This window comes from Odocoileus virginianus, chromosome 2 (genome assembly GCF_023699985.2).
Source record: "Odocoileus virginianus isolate 20LAN1187 ecotype Illinois chromosome 2, Ovbor_1.2, whole genome shotgun sequence".
Taxonomy (NCBI): Eukaryota; Metazoa; Chordata; class Mammalia; order Artiodactyla; family Cervidae; genus Odocoileus; species Odocoileus virginianus.
In genome coordinates, this window is record NC_069675.1 from 20619159 (window position 1) to 20637329 (window position 18171).

Sequence of the window (18171 nt, forward strand, 5' to 3'; positions counted from 1 at the left end):
CCGCCCCACTGCTTTGGAAGGCAAAATCCAAACCCCAGGACCATCAGGGAAGCCCAAAATCTACCTGCTCTTAGTAATAGATCAGAGTTGGAAAAGGCTAGTTTTCCACAAGATCACAGTTGAAAGACAAACCATATGAAGCGTCTGTACTGACTACAAGTTTCCTTTTACTGCTCCTCTGCCGAGCAGCAACAGGCTACATCTCCAAGGTTTCATAGTCTCAGCTACCAAGGGTTGGAAAGACAATTGAAGAATAACAGATACATTTTGGTTTGAACTCAGGTCAGCCAACTCAAGTCCTTTATTGCTGTCTGTTGCCTTAAGCAAGTTACTTATTATCTATTAAAACAACTTGTATAATTTGTGTCCAGAGGAAATAACCTCATCAGTCAAGCACCCATTGTATAAGAAGTTCAATATCTTTTTTTTTTTTTAAGATTTGCTTATTTAATTTTGGTTGCACTGAGTCTTCATTGCTGTGAGAGATCTTTCTCTAGTTGCAGGGAGTGGGGGCTACTCTTCATTATGCAGGTTTCTCATTGCAGTGGTTTCTCTTGTTGCAGAGCAAGGTCTCTAGGTGCATGAGGCTTCAGTACTTGCAGCCTGAGGGCTCAGGAGTTGTGGCACATGGGCTTAGCTGCTCCAAGGCACGTGGAATCTTCCCAGATCAGGGATGAGCCTGTGTCTCCTCATTGGCAGGAGGATTCTTAGTCACTGTATCACCAGGGAAATCCAGAAGTTCGATATCTGAATATAAATAACCATGATATGTATTTCAAACGTTAATTTAAAAATTTTTAAAAAATACTTTGCATTTAAAAACCCAAGGAAGTAATACATCCACATGATTCATGAAATGTCTTTTCCACCATCAGCTATAGTGCTTCCCTCCAGTCTCCTAGCAGATAACCATTTTTAGTAGTTACTTATATATTCCTCCTGAGTTTGTTGATGCAAACACAAATATAATATTTTAATAGAAAAGTTTCAAAACCAGGAAAAAATTCCCAAATATCTTTCATGCAGACTCACCAATTTTAACATTTTGCTTCATTTACTATATCATTTCCTTTCTGTCTCTCTCTCTGTCCTAGTTTCATTATATATACCTACACTGTGTGTGCATAGTATTTCTTCAGAATTACTTGAGACCATTTTGTACACATCATCCCCCTCTTCCCCAACCATTTTTCATTGAGTCAGTGTGCATTTCCTAAGAACAAAGACTGGTTGCACAATCATAGTGAAATCATTAAATTCAGAAAGTTAACATAGATACAATGCTATCATCTAATCTATAGATTTTCTTAAAATTTCACCAAGTGTCCTTACAATGTTCTTTACAGAGATGGTTTTTCCTGGTCTAGGGTCCAGTGCAGGACCATATACTGCATTTGGATTTTGTGTCTGTTTAGTTCTGGAATGGCTCCTCAGTCTTTGTCTTTGATGGTATTGCCTTGTCTTTTATGGTATTGCCATTTCTACAGCTGATAGGCCATTTTGTCGTACATTTCCCTCAGTTTGGGTTTGTCTGATATTCTCCCATGGTAAGATTCAGGTTTTTGCCTTTTGGATATGAAAAGCAAATATGTGTGGTGTCTATCATTCTGAGTGTGTCACGGCATGGGGACATAATGACAGTTTGTCCTGTCATTCGTGGTACTAATTTTGATTACTTGGTTAAGGTGGAGTAACCAAGTTTCCCCAATATAAAGTTATTTTCACTCTTTGTAATTAGTAACACGTACAAATATATGTTCTTTTTAAAAATAGCTTTGAATGCATGCATGCCAAGTCGCTTCAGTCATGTCCAACGCTTTGCCAGCCAGTGAACTGCAGCCCACCAGTCTCCTCTGTCCATGGGATTCTCCAGGCAAGAATACTTGAGTGGGTTGCCATGCTTTCCTCGGGGGAATCTTCCCAGCCCAGGGATCAAACCCAGTGTCTCCTGGGGCTCCTGACTTACAGGCACATTCTTTACTACTGAGCCACCAGGGAAGCCCCAGAACAGCTTTATTGAGACATAATTCCTACACTTTGCAGCTCACCATTGAAAGCTTTCAAATCAATGTTTTTGTTTGTTTGTTTGTTATATTTACAGTTATTCAACCACCACCACAATCAATTCTGGAATACTTTTTATCACCCCAAGAGAAACTTCATGTTCGTTAGCAGTCATTCCCCTCTTCTCCCCTACCTCCACAGCTCAGAGCGACCAATAATCTACTTTCAGCCTCCATAGATTTGACCATTTCATAGAGTTCAATAAATATAATCATACAAAATATGGTCTTCTGATTGGCTTCTTTCACTTAGACTTAGCATAATGTCTTCAAGTTTCCTTCATGTTAAGCATATATCAGTATTTCATTTCCTTTTATTATTGAATAATAGTCCATGGTATGGATATGTTATTCATCCATTCATCAGCTGATGAACATTTGGATTATTTCTACTTTTTGACTATACTGAATAATGCTATTATGAACATTCATGTACAACTTTTTGTGCAAACTTATGTTTTCATTTCTCCTCAGTATGTATCTAGGAGTAGAATTGTTGGGGCATGTGGTAACCCTATGTTTAATCTTTTGAAGAACTATCAGGCTGTTTTTCAAAGTGGTGACACCATTTTATTGAATACATTTCAACCAGTAATGTGTAAAATTTACAATTTGTCTATAACCTCATCAATATCTTATTATTGTGTATCTTTTTTACTGTAAGCATCCTAGTAGATATGGCATGCTAGCATGCTAAGTCGCTTCAGTTTTGTCCAAGTCTTTGTGACCCTATAGACTGTAGCCCTCCAGGCTCCTCTGTCCATGGGATTCTCCAGGCAAGAATACTGGAGTGGGTTGCCCTTTCCCTCTCCAGGGGATCTTCTCAGTCCAGGGATCAAACCTGTGGTTTTTCTGCCTCCTGCATTGGCAGATGGGTTCTTTACCACTAGCGCCACCTGGGAAGTCCCAGTAGATGTGGAGTGATATGTCACTGTTCTTTTGATTTGCATTTTGCTGATGGCTAATGATGTTGAGTATCTTTTTATGTGCTTTTTGGCCTTTCGTATATCTTCTTCGCAGAGATCTCTGTTCACATCCTCTGTTCATTCTTTAATTGTGTTGTCTTTTTATTATTGAGCCATTAAGTGTTCTCTATATATTCTGGATACAAGTCCCTTATCAAATCCATGATTTGCAAATATTTTCTCCCATTCTATCATTTGTCTTTTTACTTTACTGATGTGTCCTTTACGGACCAAAAAATTATAATTCAATTAAGTCTAATTTATCTATTTTTGTTGTTGCTGCTTGTGATTTTGGTGTAATATCTAAAAAAGGCTTTGCCTAATCCAAGGTCATGAAGATTTCCCCCTATATTTTCTCCTGAGTTATAGCTTCATTTCTTAGATTTAGGTTTATGATCATTTTGAGTTAATTTTTGTGTATGGTGTGAAGAAGGAGTCCAATTTTATTCTTTGCAGATGAATATCCAGTTGTCCCAGCATGATTTATTGAAAAGACTATTTTTTCCCCATCAGACTGTCCTGATGTCATTGTTGTTGTTTAGTCGCTCAGTTGTGTCTAACTCATTTGCAGCCCCATGAACAGTAGCCCACCAGGCTCCTCCATCCAAGAAATTTCCCAGACAAGAATACTGGAATGGGTTGCCATTTCCTTCTCCAGGGGATCTTCCCAACCCACACAGCGAACCTGCATCTCCTGCATTGGTAGGTAGATTCTTTACCACTGAGCCACCAGGAAAGCTCAAGAATACTGGAGTCGGTTGCCATTTCTTTCTCCAGAAGATCTTCCTGACCCGGGGATCCAACCCACGTTTCCTGCACTGGCAGCTGGGTTCTTTACCACTAAGCCACCAGGGAAGCCTTCTTAATGTCATTACTGAAAATTAATTGACATAAATGTCAGGGTTTATTTTGGGACTCTGAATTCCATTCCATCAAACTATTTAAGTTTATGTCAGTGCTATATTGTCTTGATTACTGTACTTTGTAGTAAGTTTTAAAATAAGGAAGTATGAGTTCTTCAACTTTGTTCTTCTTCTGAAAGATGGTTTTGGCTATTCTGAGTCCCTTGTGATTCTATACGAATTTTATGATCAACTTTTCAATTTCTGCAAAAAGGATACTTGGATTTTGATAGGGTTTGCATTGAATCTATAGAATAGTTTAGTAAGTATTGCCATCTTAACAATATTGACTCTGCTGCTTCATGAACATGAGCTGTCTTTCCATTTATATAATTTAAAAATTCTTTTAATAATGTTTTATAGTTTTCACAGTTTGTACTTCTTTTCTTAGATGTATTCCTAAATATTTTATTCTCTTTGACTCTACTGTAAAGTTTTTTTATTATTGTCAGATTGCTAATTGGTGGTATATAGAAATACAATTGATTTTTTAAAATTTATTTTGTAGCTTGAAACAGTGCTAAATTCCTTTAGTATGTCAAAAAATATATACTCTTACATTCCCATTTTATTAACAAATTATAGCAAATACTGTTTTGCACCTTTTTTCTGCATTTAATAATTTATCTTAAAAATTTCTCCAAATCCACACATAAAGAGCACTTTCATGTTTTTATAGCATACATATAATTCTATTAAATGGATATATAATAATTTATCTTATTAATCTTCTGAGGGACATTTGGCTTTTGGGGGGGGACATTTGCTTCTTTTCCCTAACATTTGATTACAAACAGTGGTGGAATAAGTAAAATTATTTTGCTTGTATTCAAATATATCTGAGTATAAATTCCCTGCAGAAGGATTTCTGGGTAAACAGGAACGTATATTTGCAATTTTGATAAATATTGACAAACTAGAGGGCTGATTATTTAATGTTCTCAATGTCTTTGGGGGTGCTAATTAGGAGTGATGTAGTAATAATAAGACAAAGGAGAAAATTGTAGTTACCTAATAGTTAATATTCCTATCATGTTAGTATCCATAAGGACTATGAAACAATGTTTTGAGTTTCTCTGAAGTCATACCTTATACTTTGAGGTGGTAATGCCTTCTGAACTAAATAAGACAAGTGATTTTTTAAATACTATTGTCTTATTGTATGCTCATTCTATAAAGTGTGTAGCTTAATTACAACATATAAATTTATTACACAAGTAAGCCACTGTCAGTTCTTCATATATCAGGGTTGTTACCCTACTGAGAGCTTAGATGATCTGCCAGACTACTAGAGTGACCCAAGATTTTATTAGATAAACACATATGATCTACAAAGTACTTGTTTTCTTCAAGAATGTATGTAAAGAAAATGTTAGAACAAATCAGCCCAATTGGTCAGTTGGCATTTCTTAAAAACTGATATTGTTTATAGGTTTTACATCCATATCATTTTTTTAAATTAAAAAAAACTGTAAGGACTCAGCACATAATTTGTTTTGTAGCTAACACTGATGCTAACTTGCAGGAGAGACATGGAGATGCTGTGTGTCTCAGATGCCCCTTCAAGAAGGAACTTCTTCAGACTTCCCTGGCAGTCCAGTCCAGTGGTTAAGACTGCCCTTCCACTCCAGGGTGTATGGGTTCAACTGTATGGGTTCTGGTTGGGGAACTAGGATCCCATATGCTGCATAGTGTGCCCACCACCCCCCACCCCACCCCAAAAAAGAAGAAAAAAAGGACTCCCTCTAAGGCCTGTGAAGTTAACTGACAGTATCTAGCTGTTAACTCCTTCAAGTCTCCTTCAGCTTTTGAGCTAAGGTCATCCTCTACTTGAGGTAGCCTCAATTAATGGCTCAGCAAGAGAGTGGAACAAAGGATTGGCAATCTCCACCCAACGAAGAGCTCCCTAAAGGGCAGTCTTTGCTCTGGAGCTCCCCATTGCAATGACTGAGCTGTTGGCAGATCTGCACTGCGGTCTGAGGGCTTCTTTACCCAGACCCTCCTTTTTCCTTTCAGATGTTACTTCTCAGTAAGCCTCCTGTACTCTTAACTTCATCTCAGTTTCTGCTTCCCAGTAGACCAAACTGATACATTTGTATAGGAAATTATTTTAAAGGACATCAACTGATATTTTAAATCCTGATACATCCATAGAAGCTGTTGAAATTAACTGATTTCAGGAATTCATCAATAATTTTCCAAACTGACTACTTTCTTGTAATATGTACAGAAACCGATATAGCTCTGAAGCTCTAAGAGCTTGCAGTTTACCCTAATTTTGATCAGGTTCCTTAAGCAGAGTTTACTTATGAAAAATACAGCTAAAGCATCCAAACTTCCTCACATCTATTCTTCCTTGACAACTTCTGACAGAGAAAAAATAAAGAGAAAAATTTCTTCATTTTTTGGCCAATAGACTACTAGCAACTCTGAAAAAAGAAAGAAAGAAATACAAAAACAAAACTGAAAAAAGAAAGAAAGAAATACAAAAACAAAATAACATATCCCGTCAACCCTTGTGCAACAGTTGATTTCCCTAAATCTTTGAAAACTACTTATACATGCATGATTTATGAAGACAATGCCAGGAAAACAGTTTCATAAGGGTTATATTAAAACTTTCTCTCCCTGAGGCAGAAGAACTGCTGCTTCAGAATTGTTTTCCTCTTAACCTCCTTTGTGTAAAAACAAAAAAGTTTGCCTTGATTTACAGTGTGTATAGTTTTTATTTTCTTAACTCTAATGTAGAAGTTAAAACAGTAAAACCTAGGGATGGAAAACAACAGTGACAACTAATGAAGAACTGAATTTTGATTTGCTCAGCTGATCAGGCAAAAATAGGTTTTCTTACGACTGAGATTGCAGGGGAGACAATCCTCATGAAGTATTCTGTTATAATATTCCTTTCGGTTGTTCATTAATTTTAGTTAGGAGAATGTGGAACATATTCTGAAGGTGAAACAGAGAAGAAAAGAACTGAAATGGAACCCGAGTGCTGAATAGTTCTGGCTCAGTTCTTGTACGGCTGTTCCTGGTTCTTGTTAACTTTTATTGTCATTTGGAATTGAACTTTAAAATTACATTTCTACTTGACTATTGCTGAGTAAAAGAAAAAGTTTTTTTTTTTTTTTAACATAGTTGTCTTCAATCTTGGTCCCTTGTTTAACTCTTTCATTTGTCCCAGTACTTTTCCTTTTAAAACTCAGTGACTTTGATTCTGTTTATAATCATTTTGTATGCAGACCATGATGATTTTGCCTCCAGGCTTTTCATTAAAGTGGGTGGAGAGGGATCCAGGCAACTCCTGGACCCCATAACCACTCTGCCTTGACCAAGACTGAGAATGCTGCCACCGGTGATGTTGAATCCTGCTGAATCAAGATGTCATCTGCCAAATTCATGAGAAGCTGCTACTATATCCGCGGGCCCCAGAACCTCAGCATCTCTGCTACAGGGGACCCCAACAAAGCAGACGCTCTGTACACTGCCTTTCTCCACAGAGGGCTCAGTTCCAGGTCAAAGCCTCACACGAGTGCTTCTGTTTAATGGAAACCAAATCACATCTTGAGCACTCACCACAAGAGAGCCTGGGAAACAGCTGTTGATCTTCCACGTGTGCGTTCATTCTAGAGCATACCAATATGCAGTATCTCCTACAGTATTCTTTTTTTAACTAATTTTATTTATTTATTTTTGGCTGTACCGGGTCTTCATTGCTACGCAGGCTTTTTTCCAGTTGCGACTGGAGGGGTTACTCTAGCTGCAGCGTGCAGACTTCTCATTGCGGCAGCTTCCCTCGCGTGGAGCACAGGCTCTGGGTTGTATGGGCTTCAGTAGTTGTGGTTCCCCGGCTCTAGAGCACAGGCTCAATAGTTGTGCACACGCTTAGTTGCTCCATAGCATGTGGGACCTTTCCGGATCAGGGATCAAACCCATGTCTCCTGCATTGGTAGGAAGATTCTTTACCAGACAAGCCCTCCTACAGGGTTCTTTAGCATAGCTAGAAAGTCTCTTTCAACTTCTTTTCTTTTAAAATTGTGATAAAATACACATACATAAAATTTACTATTTACAGTTCAGTGGTGTTAAGTATACTCACATTATTGTGCGACCAATCTCCAGAACTCTCTCATCTTATAAAACAGAAACTCTGCACAAATTAAATAACTACTCCTCATTTTCCCCTTTCCCTCAGTGCCTGTCAACTGTCATTGGACTTTCTGTTTCTATGAGGTTGACTTCTCTAGTTAACTTACATAAGTAGAATCATACAGTATTTATCTTTTTGTGACTGGCTTAGTTCACAGAGCATAATGAATTCAACATTCATCCATGTTGTAGCATGTATCAGAATATTTTTTCCTGTTAAAAGTTGAACAGTATTCCATTGTATGTATATACTGTGTTTTGTTTATTCATTCATCTGTTAGCAGACACGTGGGTCCCTTCTACCTGTTATTGTGAATGATGTTTTTATGAACATGGATGTGGAGATATGTTTTTGTGATCCTTCTTTCAATTATTTTGATATATACCCTTCCTTCTATTTTCTTCCATCTAAGAGTTTTAAAATGGCAAGAGATGCTGAATCTGATCAATTTTTCAATTTCTATAACAGGTTATATTTTTTAAGAAGTCACAACATTATGTCCAATTCCACGCACTTGACACCTTTTCCATTGAGTTTGTATCATCTCTCCTTGAACCTGGAAAGATCTTTTGATTGCCTGGACAAATTGAGTATGCCAGAAGCAATACTATATTACTTGTGAAACTGGATCATAAAATTTCCATACTTTTACTTTCTTCTCTTGGGATGTTCATTTTTGGAATCTTTCAGCCAGGCTATGAGAAACTTTGGATTTACCCATGGAGAAAGTACCTGGAGAGGCATGCATCGATTTTCCACCTAACAGTCCAGCTTAGGTCCCAGCCAAGAGCCAGCAGCAGGTGCTAAACAAAGGAGTAAGGATACCTTCAGATGACTCCGCCCCTCAGTCATGAAGTCATCCCCGGCTTCAAGTCTCCTCTGTCAGTCTCTAGACATTGTGTAGCAGAGACAAAGGGTCTCTGTTACGCTCTGCCCTGATTACTGACCCTCAGAATCCAGGAGTGTAACAAAACGGTTTCATGACACAAAGTTTGCGGTGGTTTGTTACACAGCAATAGATAACTGACACCGTATCTTGTGATATGGTTATTTGGTTATTTTTCTTTCACTTGTTGATGTAATATTTAAGTACTCATATATTTTAGAATAAACTCTTCCTGCTCATGTTGTATTAGTCTGTTAATAAACTTCTGGATTTAGTTTGCTAATGTGAGGGAGATAAAAAGATGATTATTTTAAAACAAAATTGGCTTTCTAAGGGGAAAGGCAACATAATTCATACCAGAAGTGGAAATATTCATACTGCTCCCTTGTATTTTCAGGAAAGTCTCCTACTATCTTTTCTTCTTTCCTTATTTAGCTTAAATTCCATAATTACCACTCTGATTACTCCCTTGAAAGTACTTTGCATTGCCTTGCCTCTCTGTTTTTTCCATACTTGCCTTGCAAAAAGTCTGGCCTCAGATAATCCCAACCATCTACTAGTTGCGTGTCCGCACATGCGCACTTGCACAGTGCTATAGACCCATACAGTTGCCTAGCAGGCATCACCTTCATTTCAGGACCACAAGCCTCCAAAGGACACTGACTATCACTGGGAAGTCTACTGAATCCCTTTTAAATTCTATACAGCCATCTTCAGAGCACCTAATTTCCACCATTCCCTCTTTACTTACACTTTATTTCTCCCACCCATTTCCACTTCTCTTTCGCTCTTAATTTTGACTTTTATTAACAAAATCAAAATCATCAACCCAGAGCTCCCTCATCTTGCCATATCCTTTTCCTACCTCTGAATGCACAGACCTCACTCTTACCACCTCCTCTCAAACTAGGCTGGTTACGGCTGAAGAAAATGAGCACTTTAAGAGCGTTTCTAATCTCCCAGATTCCTTACTTATATTTTAGTTTATGAAGCGGGTGTGAGTATCCCCACTTTTCCGAGGAGAGAGTTGAGATCCAGCTTCCTTGAGCACGTTGCCCTCTGTCACCCAGTGCAAAGCAGTCAGCTGACTCCAAGGTCAGCGCTTGTCACTCCGTCCCAGTTTCCTCACGCCAAGGACTGGGTGTGAGCTGCTGTTTCAGATTTATCTTTTGGAAAAATGAGACTGTTCAAGAGAGGAAAGTTCCAACAGCTTCATTCTTTAATCTCTTGAAGGACACCAGTGTGTGAGGCTGCTGTCAGGTCCAGCCGGGGCTACCAGCAGGCTCTGACTTGAAGAGGTCCCCTTGCTCAATCCCATTCTTGTTCTTCAGCATTTTGTTTTGAGGAGGTAAATATGACCATTAGTCATGATTCAACTCCTACTTCTAAAACTTAGTACGAGAAAAATGAATCCTTGGCCTGAGTTCATGAGCCCAAAAGCAGGTTTCCAAGTTGGTGGTCTCTGCAGGGATCACTCTCTACCTGGGCACCTTAAATGCTCTAAAAAATAAGACCAGCACTAAGTCTTCCAAAAATGAGACCCGTGCTAAATCAATTTAGCATGCGATAACACCCTCAGAAGGAGAAAAAAAAAATGCTATTTTCTACAATTTTACAAATGTTTTCAATTTTGAAATATTAGGACATTTTCTTAAAGTCAAAGAAGTAAATATGTATGCATCGGTGCATTTTGGAATATCTTTAATTATGTGTTTCTGTCATTATATAATTATCATGGAATGCAGGTGAGCCAAAGACTGGACACGATTCTCCCCAGGGCTCTCAACCTGTCACATCTGATCTGGGCTTCTGTTCTTTTTTTTTATTTTAATATTTTCGTTCTTTATTTTTGGCTGGGTCAGGTCTTGGTTGCCTCATGTAGGATCTTCTGTTGTGGCCCACAGGCTTCTCTCTCATTGCAGCACGTACATAGCTGTTCTGAGGCCCATGGGACCTTAATTCCCCAACCAGGGATCAAACTCTTTTACCCTGCATTTCAAGGCAGATTCTTAACCACTGGACTGCCAGGGAAGTCCTTGGGCTTTTATTTTAAAGGCAGCAGCCCAGCTGTGTGTAATTAGTTGCTCAGTCGTGTTTGGTTCTTTTCCACCCCATGGACTGTAGCCTTCCAGGCTTCTTTCCATGGAATTCCCCAGGCAAGAATACTGGAGTGGCTTCCTATTTCCTTCTCCAGGGGCTCTTCCTGACCCAGGGATCAAACCCATGTCTCGTGCCCCTCCTGAATTGGCAGGTGGATTCTCTACCACTGAGCCAACCGGGAAGCCCCTTGGGAATTCCAAAGTTCCTTGGAGGTGCGAGCTAAGGAGCTGGATACTGCAGACCAAGAACAGTGGGTCTACACTGGAGGGCTTTGTTTGGTCGGTCCTCCGTTCCTAGCTCTATAACCTTCGCTATGACAAAGGGTGATAAATGAGCATCCTGCTATGGTATAAGAGTGTGACGTAGTAGGAGGTGGAGGTAAAAATTCATGAAATCGCTTGTGGTAAAAAAATCCACCAAGCATGTGGTAAAAATTCACAAAAAAAAGTGTTTCCCAGAACTGCATCATTTTGGCCTTACCAGTTTTGCTGAAAGTAATATTTATAATACACTTGCAACATAAGGAAATATGAAAGCAAGTCCAATTTCTCTGGGTCATTTATTTCTTTCCCACTGACAGACAGGCTCTGCTTTCAAGATGCCCAGAACTTCACTTCACCCTGGCTGTCTCTATGATTTATCTCCCTATTCCTTACCCAAGTCTTACTTCCCTAGTTCATTACCACCTAACTCCAAATCCCCGTTTCCTCAGAGATTCTGATTTCACTGAATCATGTAGTCTTCCATTTGTCTGCCCAGTCTCCTTCCCTACTTCTGCCAGTGAGAGTTTTCCCTTGGAGAACCACCCTCCCTGCATTGCATACACGTTAAGATGATCTGCTCTTCCTTGGTTGAAAGGATCTTTATTATGAAATTCACATAAAAAGCTAGAAACTGTAGAGATGATCTTTCTTTCCCCCATACATTTACTTTTTATGGAATTTGTTAATATTACAGAGTTCTTGCACTGCCAAACCATGCCTGAGAATTCAAAGAAAGAAATTTGAATTTCAATGGGCAGCCTCATCCAACCATTATACAGGAAATTAAAACTTGATTCATGTTGATAACATCACAACCTTTTAAAAAGTTACAAGGGTTGGAATTTTTAAATCTCTTGCAGGTCTTCAGATTTCTAGGACAGTATGCCATGAAATAACAGTTCCACACAGTCAACTCAGTTCACTACTCAATAATATAACCCCCAACAAAATTTCACCGGGAAAAAAAATGCATACTTTTTAGGGGAAATATGTGGCTCAAAGTCGAAGAGATTATTTGCTAAGATTTTTGGTTCCCAAATGAAGACTTCAGTTTAACCAAGAATCCCTTGTTTCTCAATCATCCAACCTCTCCCTGGCTGGCTCATTCACCCAAACACATCAGAATGTAGGCATCTTGCCTGCCACTTCAAATCATGCCAACATTGTTGCCCAGATGCGGTTGGCAGGTCCTGTCAGGTGATACCATAACCCTCCAAGAGAGTGTGACTCCTGCATAGACACTTTTATCAAAACTGAACTCCTAGAAGAAAATGCCCCCACATCAGGATAGTTCTACCCACTGATTTGCTTCACTCCTGCCAGTAGAAAGTCTGCAGTGCCTGCATTTGGCAGAGGGATTTATTGTCGAGAAATCCAGACTCTGCATCAGATGGTTCCAGGCCACTTTGAAGGATTTTTATTGAATCAAACATGCAAAACTAGGAAATTATCAGACTGTCTCATTAAATGGAAAGACTTTTCAGTAATCTTGGGTAACTTCCTCACGTCCTTTTGCACAACCAAACATAACTGGATAGTTTAAGTTGTAATTATTAAAACCAGCGTTCGACATCACCTGTCTTTCATCCCTGAATCTCAAAATAAATAATGTAAAGACATACCAGCGGGTTGATAGCAAAACTACTCTGGGCAATCACTGCATCTGTGTGCCTGTTCAGTCACCAAGTCATGTGTGACTCTTGTGACTCCACAGACTGTAGCCTGCTAGGCACCTCTGTCCATGGGCTTTTCCAGGCAAGAACGCTGGAGAGGGTTGCCATTTCCTTCTCCAAAGGATCATCCTGATGCAGGGATCAAACTTGAGCCTCCTGCATTGGCAGGTAGATTCTTTACCACTGAGCCTCCTGGGAAGCCCAATTACTGCATCTACAGAATGTCTAATACCTTCAACATTTGGACACATGTGTATTGGGAATCCTTGTCAAACATCATGCAAAGATCTGGGAATCTTAAATGGATTTTAGGTTGAGGCTCTGCTCACACTGCTTTGGACTTGTAAGGACAGGTCAGTGAATCCCTTAACCTGAGAAGAAAACATACTCTTTCTACCTCAGTTTTCTATACTATTTAGACCTGATCTAGAGGAGGCTTTAGCAGCTCCTGAAGTGGAGCCCCTACATTTACTGGCCTTTACATCAAAGCCTACTTGGTTCCACTCTAGGGGCTGGCAAATTCATGAGACAGTTCACAGTTCCAATGTAGATTTCAGGTTACTTAACCAAGCAATATGCTCTAAGAACTTATTCCAAGTCAAAGTTAAAAAAAAAAAAGAAAAGGTCTTAATATGGAACATGGGAAAAACACTAACTGAATTAAAAATTACTAAAAGAAAAAAGATTATATCTGCCCCCACCCCTTTTCTCATTTGCTGGACCCAAGTTTGGTTGAATTTAATTTGTGGTTACCTCAAAAGACAACCAAAAGTTGAAATGATAAATGAGAGAGAGAGAGAGAGAGAGAGAGAGAGTGAAGTTGCTCAGTAGTGTCCGACTCTTTGCAATCCCATGGACTGTAGCCTACCAGGCTCCTCCATCCATGGAATTTTCCAGGCAAGAATACTGGAGTGGGTTGCCATTTCCTTCTCGAGGGGATCTTCCCAACCCAGGGATTGAACCCGGGTCTCCCGCATTGCAGGCAGATGCTTTACTGTCTGATAAATCAGAGCTCTAGGCAGATTCTCTGAACCAATTAATTCTTCTGAGGTCCACATGTTCTAGGAAGTCTAAAGAAGCCACAGAGTATTCCTCAGGGATGGAGCATGGGACAGGTTAATTCAAGTCATTTAGATCTTCACCGTGTACAGAAAATTAGAACCCAGATGGCTGGCTTTCTGCAGGATTTCTGATAGACATCCAGTAGAGGTGCTTTCAGGTTTCACATCGACACTTAATAGCTGCAACCTTCTTATCCAGAAGCTGGGATTCACCTGAAGTCCACATGACCCACAATGAGCACAGCAGATCCGAGATAGTCAACCCGTATGGAAGGCTCAATATTTCTAGCTTCCTCCATGCTTAGCAGTGGACTACAGGGATGGGAACTGTGTATCACTGCGTATTTCTGGCGGCCCTTGTGGTGTTTTCCTTGTTGTGCTCAAGAGAGAGAGGTGTTTTCCTTTGAGGACCCTTCAAATGATGCCCATTACAGCTCCAACTCCATTTATTTCTCAGAATGACCTCAAGACTGGAATGGAGAATCTATAAAGGAGATAAATGTGGGATCCACCGAAACTGCATTGATTATAAAGAGAGTTGGTAGCAAAGAAAGATTTTTTTTTCCCTGACCAAGTCTCCCTTAATCTACCTTACTATTGCACAAAATTTTACAAGAGTGGCTTATGGTTTTACATCTAGAAAGAAAGTGACAAGTTATTTATTTACTTATTTATTTCTGTAGGGTAAAACAATTCTTAGCCCCCTATTTAAAGCAGAGTGGCTGCAGCAGCACTGACTCTTTAAACCTTTCTTACAACATTTCTTGTTCACATTCTTTTAAAATCTATATTGCTAAGATGCTAAGATAAGCAACTTTCTTAGAAAAAGAAATCCCTTATGCAATGTTATAAAAATAGTTTTCACTAGAGATGTTGTCTCTGTATAGCTATTTTCTGATTTCAGAGCTGCAGTATGTAGTCATTTCTTCCAGCCAAACTTCTCTAGGCTTTATAACACTCTGCCATTAGGCCCACAGAAAATGCTTAGTTCAAAATCCTAATTTTATAACTGATGCAGACAGAGCCTAAAGAAAAGGCAAGTTCTTGCTCAAGGTCAAACAGGTCTGTTAACAGTGGACTTAGAAATAGAATCCTTGGTCCTGAAGTGCTCCTAAAATTTAGATGTGATCTTGCCTGGCATTTCAGGGAAGGCCTGCCCTTTACAGATCTCGAGATTCTAGGACCAAATAACAATGTGAACAGTATCTGGATTTAGTCAAGAAAGATGTTGGTAATTTCTTCCATTCTGATTCACTTTTTTTCCCTTTTAACTATTTGTTTTAAAAACCTTTTGTGTGTATGTGTGAATAATCCGCTCCTTAACAACCTATCATCCTACTGTTTACAGCCATAGTTCTCAAAGTATGATTCTGGAGCAAGCATCACATGAAAGCTTGATAAAAAAGCCAATTCTTGGAAACCTAAACTGCTAAATCCTGGGGACGGCATCCAGCAACCTGTGTTTTAACAAGCATCTAGGTGATTCTGTTGCACACTGACATTTGAGAACTGATTTAGATAATCCCTGATTTGATTAACTGTAACATTGGGGTTGCAATATGGTCAATTTCCATCATTCATTGAAAATTTATTATCTGACATTCTTCTTTTTTATTGAGATATAATTGACAAATAACATCAGTATATTATGACATGCTGATTTAATATTTACATTGCAGTATGATTACATAAATATATACATATATATAGCAATATAGTGTTAGCTAACACCTCCATCAGGTCACATAATTATATCCTGATTGTAGTGAGAACATTTAAAGTCTAAACATTTAAAGTCTAAACTTAGCAGCTCTGAAATATATAATACAGTATTGCTCACTATAATCACAATGCTGTATACCACATCTTCAGAACTTATTTTCTAACTGCAAATTTGTACCCTTTGACCAACATCTTCCCTATTCCCCGATCCCCTGCCCCTGGTAACTACCATTCTACAATGTCTTAAGGAGTTCAGCTTTTTTAGCTTCCTCACGTAAGTGACATCATATGTTGTAGTATTTGTCTTTCTCTGACTTATGTCACTTAGCATAATTCCCTCAAGGCTCTCCACGTTGTCACAAATGGTAGGATTTCCTTCTTTCTTATGGCTGAATATGTCTCTGTATGCATACACCACATCTTCTTTATCCATTCATCCATTGACAGACACTTAGATTGTTTTCATATCTTGGCTATTGTGAATAATGATGCAATAAACATGAGCAAGCAGATACCTCTTTTGATATTCTGCTTTCATTTCTTCTGAATATATACCCAGAAGTGAAATTGCTGGATCATATGACAGTTGTATTTTCAATTTTTTGAAGAAATTTCACATCGTTTGCCATAGTGGCTGCACCAAGTTACATTCCCACAAACAGTGCACAAGGGTTCCCTTTGCTCCACATCCTCACCACACTTGTTATCTCTTGTCTGTTTGGTGATAGCCATTTTAACAGGTGTGAGGTGACAGCTCATTGTGGTTTTCGTTTTGCGTTTCTCTGATGATTGGTGATGTTGAACATCTTGTCTTATACTTGTTGGCTATTTGTATGTCTTTGGGAAAATGTCTATTCAGTTCCTCTGCCCATTTAAATGGGATTTTTGTTGCTGTTACTGAGTTCTGTGAGTTTGGATATGAATCACTTATCAGATATATGGTCTGCAAATATTTTCTCCCATTCCTTAAGCTGCTTTTTCATTTTATTGATTGTTTGGCTGGCATTCTTCTACTAATCTTTCCTTTGCTTTGGCCTGAATTTCTCTTTTTTTTTCTGTCCCAACCCCCAAGACTATGGATTCACAGACTTTGGAAATTCAGTGTGCTAAAATCAGTTAGAGTTACCATTCTTTTCAATGTTCAAATAATCCCTTATTTACCTGATGTAATGCTCTTCAAACTGTTCCTGAGTTCTTTCCACCTGGCTTCAGAAGTTGCTGAAAGCATCCTTGCCATCTGACACAGAAAGATCAATAATTCTTGAGTGTTCATTTGCCCGTTTTAATACTGAATCCTGAGGGCAGGAACAAAGTCCGCTGTGTAGTGTCTATCCAAAGGGAACTGGTATCTAAATAGCGTTCTACACATTAAATGTATTTGAGCAAGGTAAATGAGTTTGGCCATTATTTCAGAATGGATAAAAGGCTGTTCAAAATCCATGATTCTTAGACTAGGATGATTCAGAGTAGGTGTAAATTGCAGTGCTTTGTGATAACTTTAGGTTAATTAATTTGACTCTGAGGTCTGATCCTTAACAGATAAAAGAGATACTTATTCATAATTGACAAGCTCATGCTAGAGATAGTAAGAAGAGGTGTTTGTTTTCAGTCTTTAGTTGGCGTGGTTTTTAGAATCCATGCAATACAACACATACATAGTTACTTAAAATATCTCAATGCTTGTCAGAGTAAATGAAGCATAAAATTAATTTGCAAATTCAATACAGTTATTTAAAATGATTAATATTTTAATGCTTACCAGAATAACCTAAACATAAAAAATAATTTGCAAAGACAATCATATTTTACACGTATTAAATGATTACTGTGAGCCAAGCACTATATCAGGTGCTGAACACCTGATATTAAATCACTTTTTGTGTGGCTCTCTGATGGTCCAGCAGATAAGAATGCACCTACCCATGCAGGGGACACAGGTTCAATCCCTGCTCTGGGAAGACGCGTGCCTTGGAGCAGCTAAGCCCAAGCGCCACAACTATTGACCCTGTGCTCTGGAGCCCAGAACTGCAGCTTCTGAGCCCACGTATACCCTAGAGCCAGTGCTCTGTGATAGGAGGAGCCACCACGATGAGAAGCCCACCCTCTCCACAGCTAGAGAAAGCTGCGGCACAGCAACAAAGACCTAGAGCAGCCAATAAATAAATAATTTTTAAAAATCACTTACTGCTTGCAAAACCCCTATAGGATAGGTATTTTTATTATTCCAGTCTTACTGATGACTAAACCGAGGCAGCGGAAAGACTAGTCTCTTACTCCAGGTCACACTGGAAAGTAGTGTCAGCAGCCCATGCTCTTATCCACCACATTGTAACACCTTTCTAAATTTGTACTAGTAAATATAATTAATTAAAGAGCTTGCTCTATG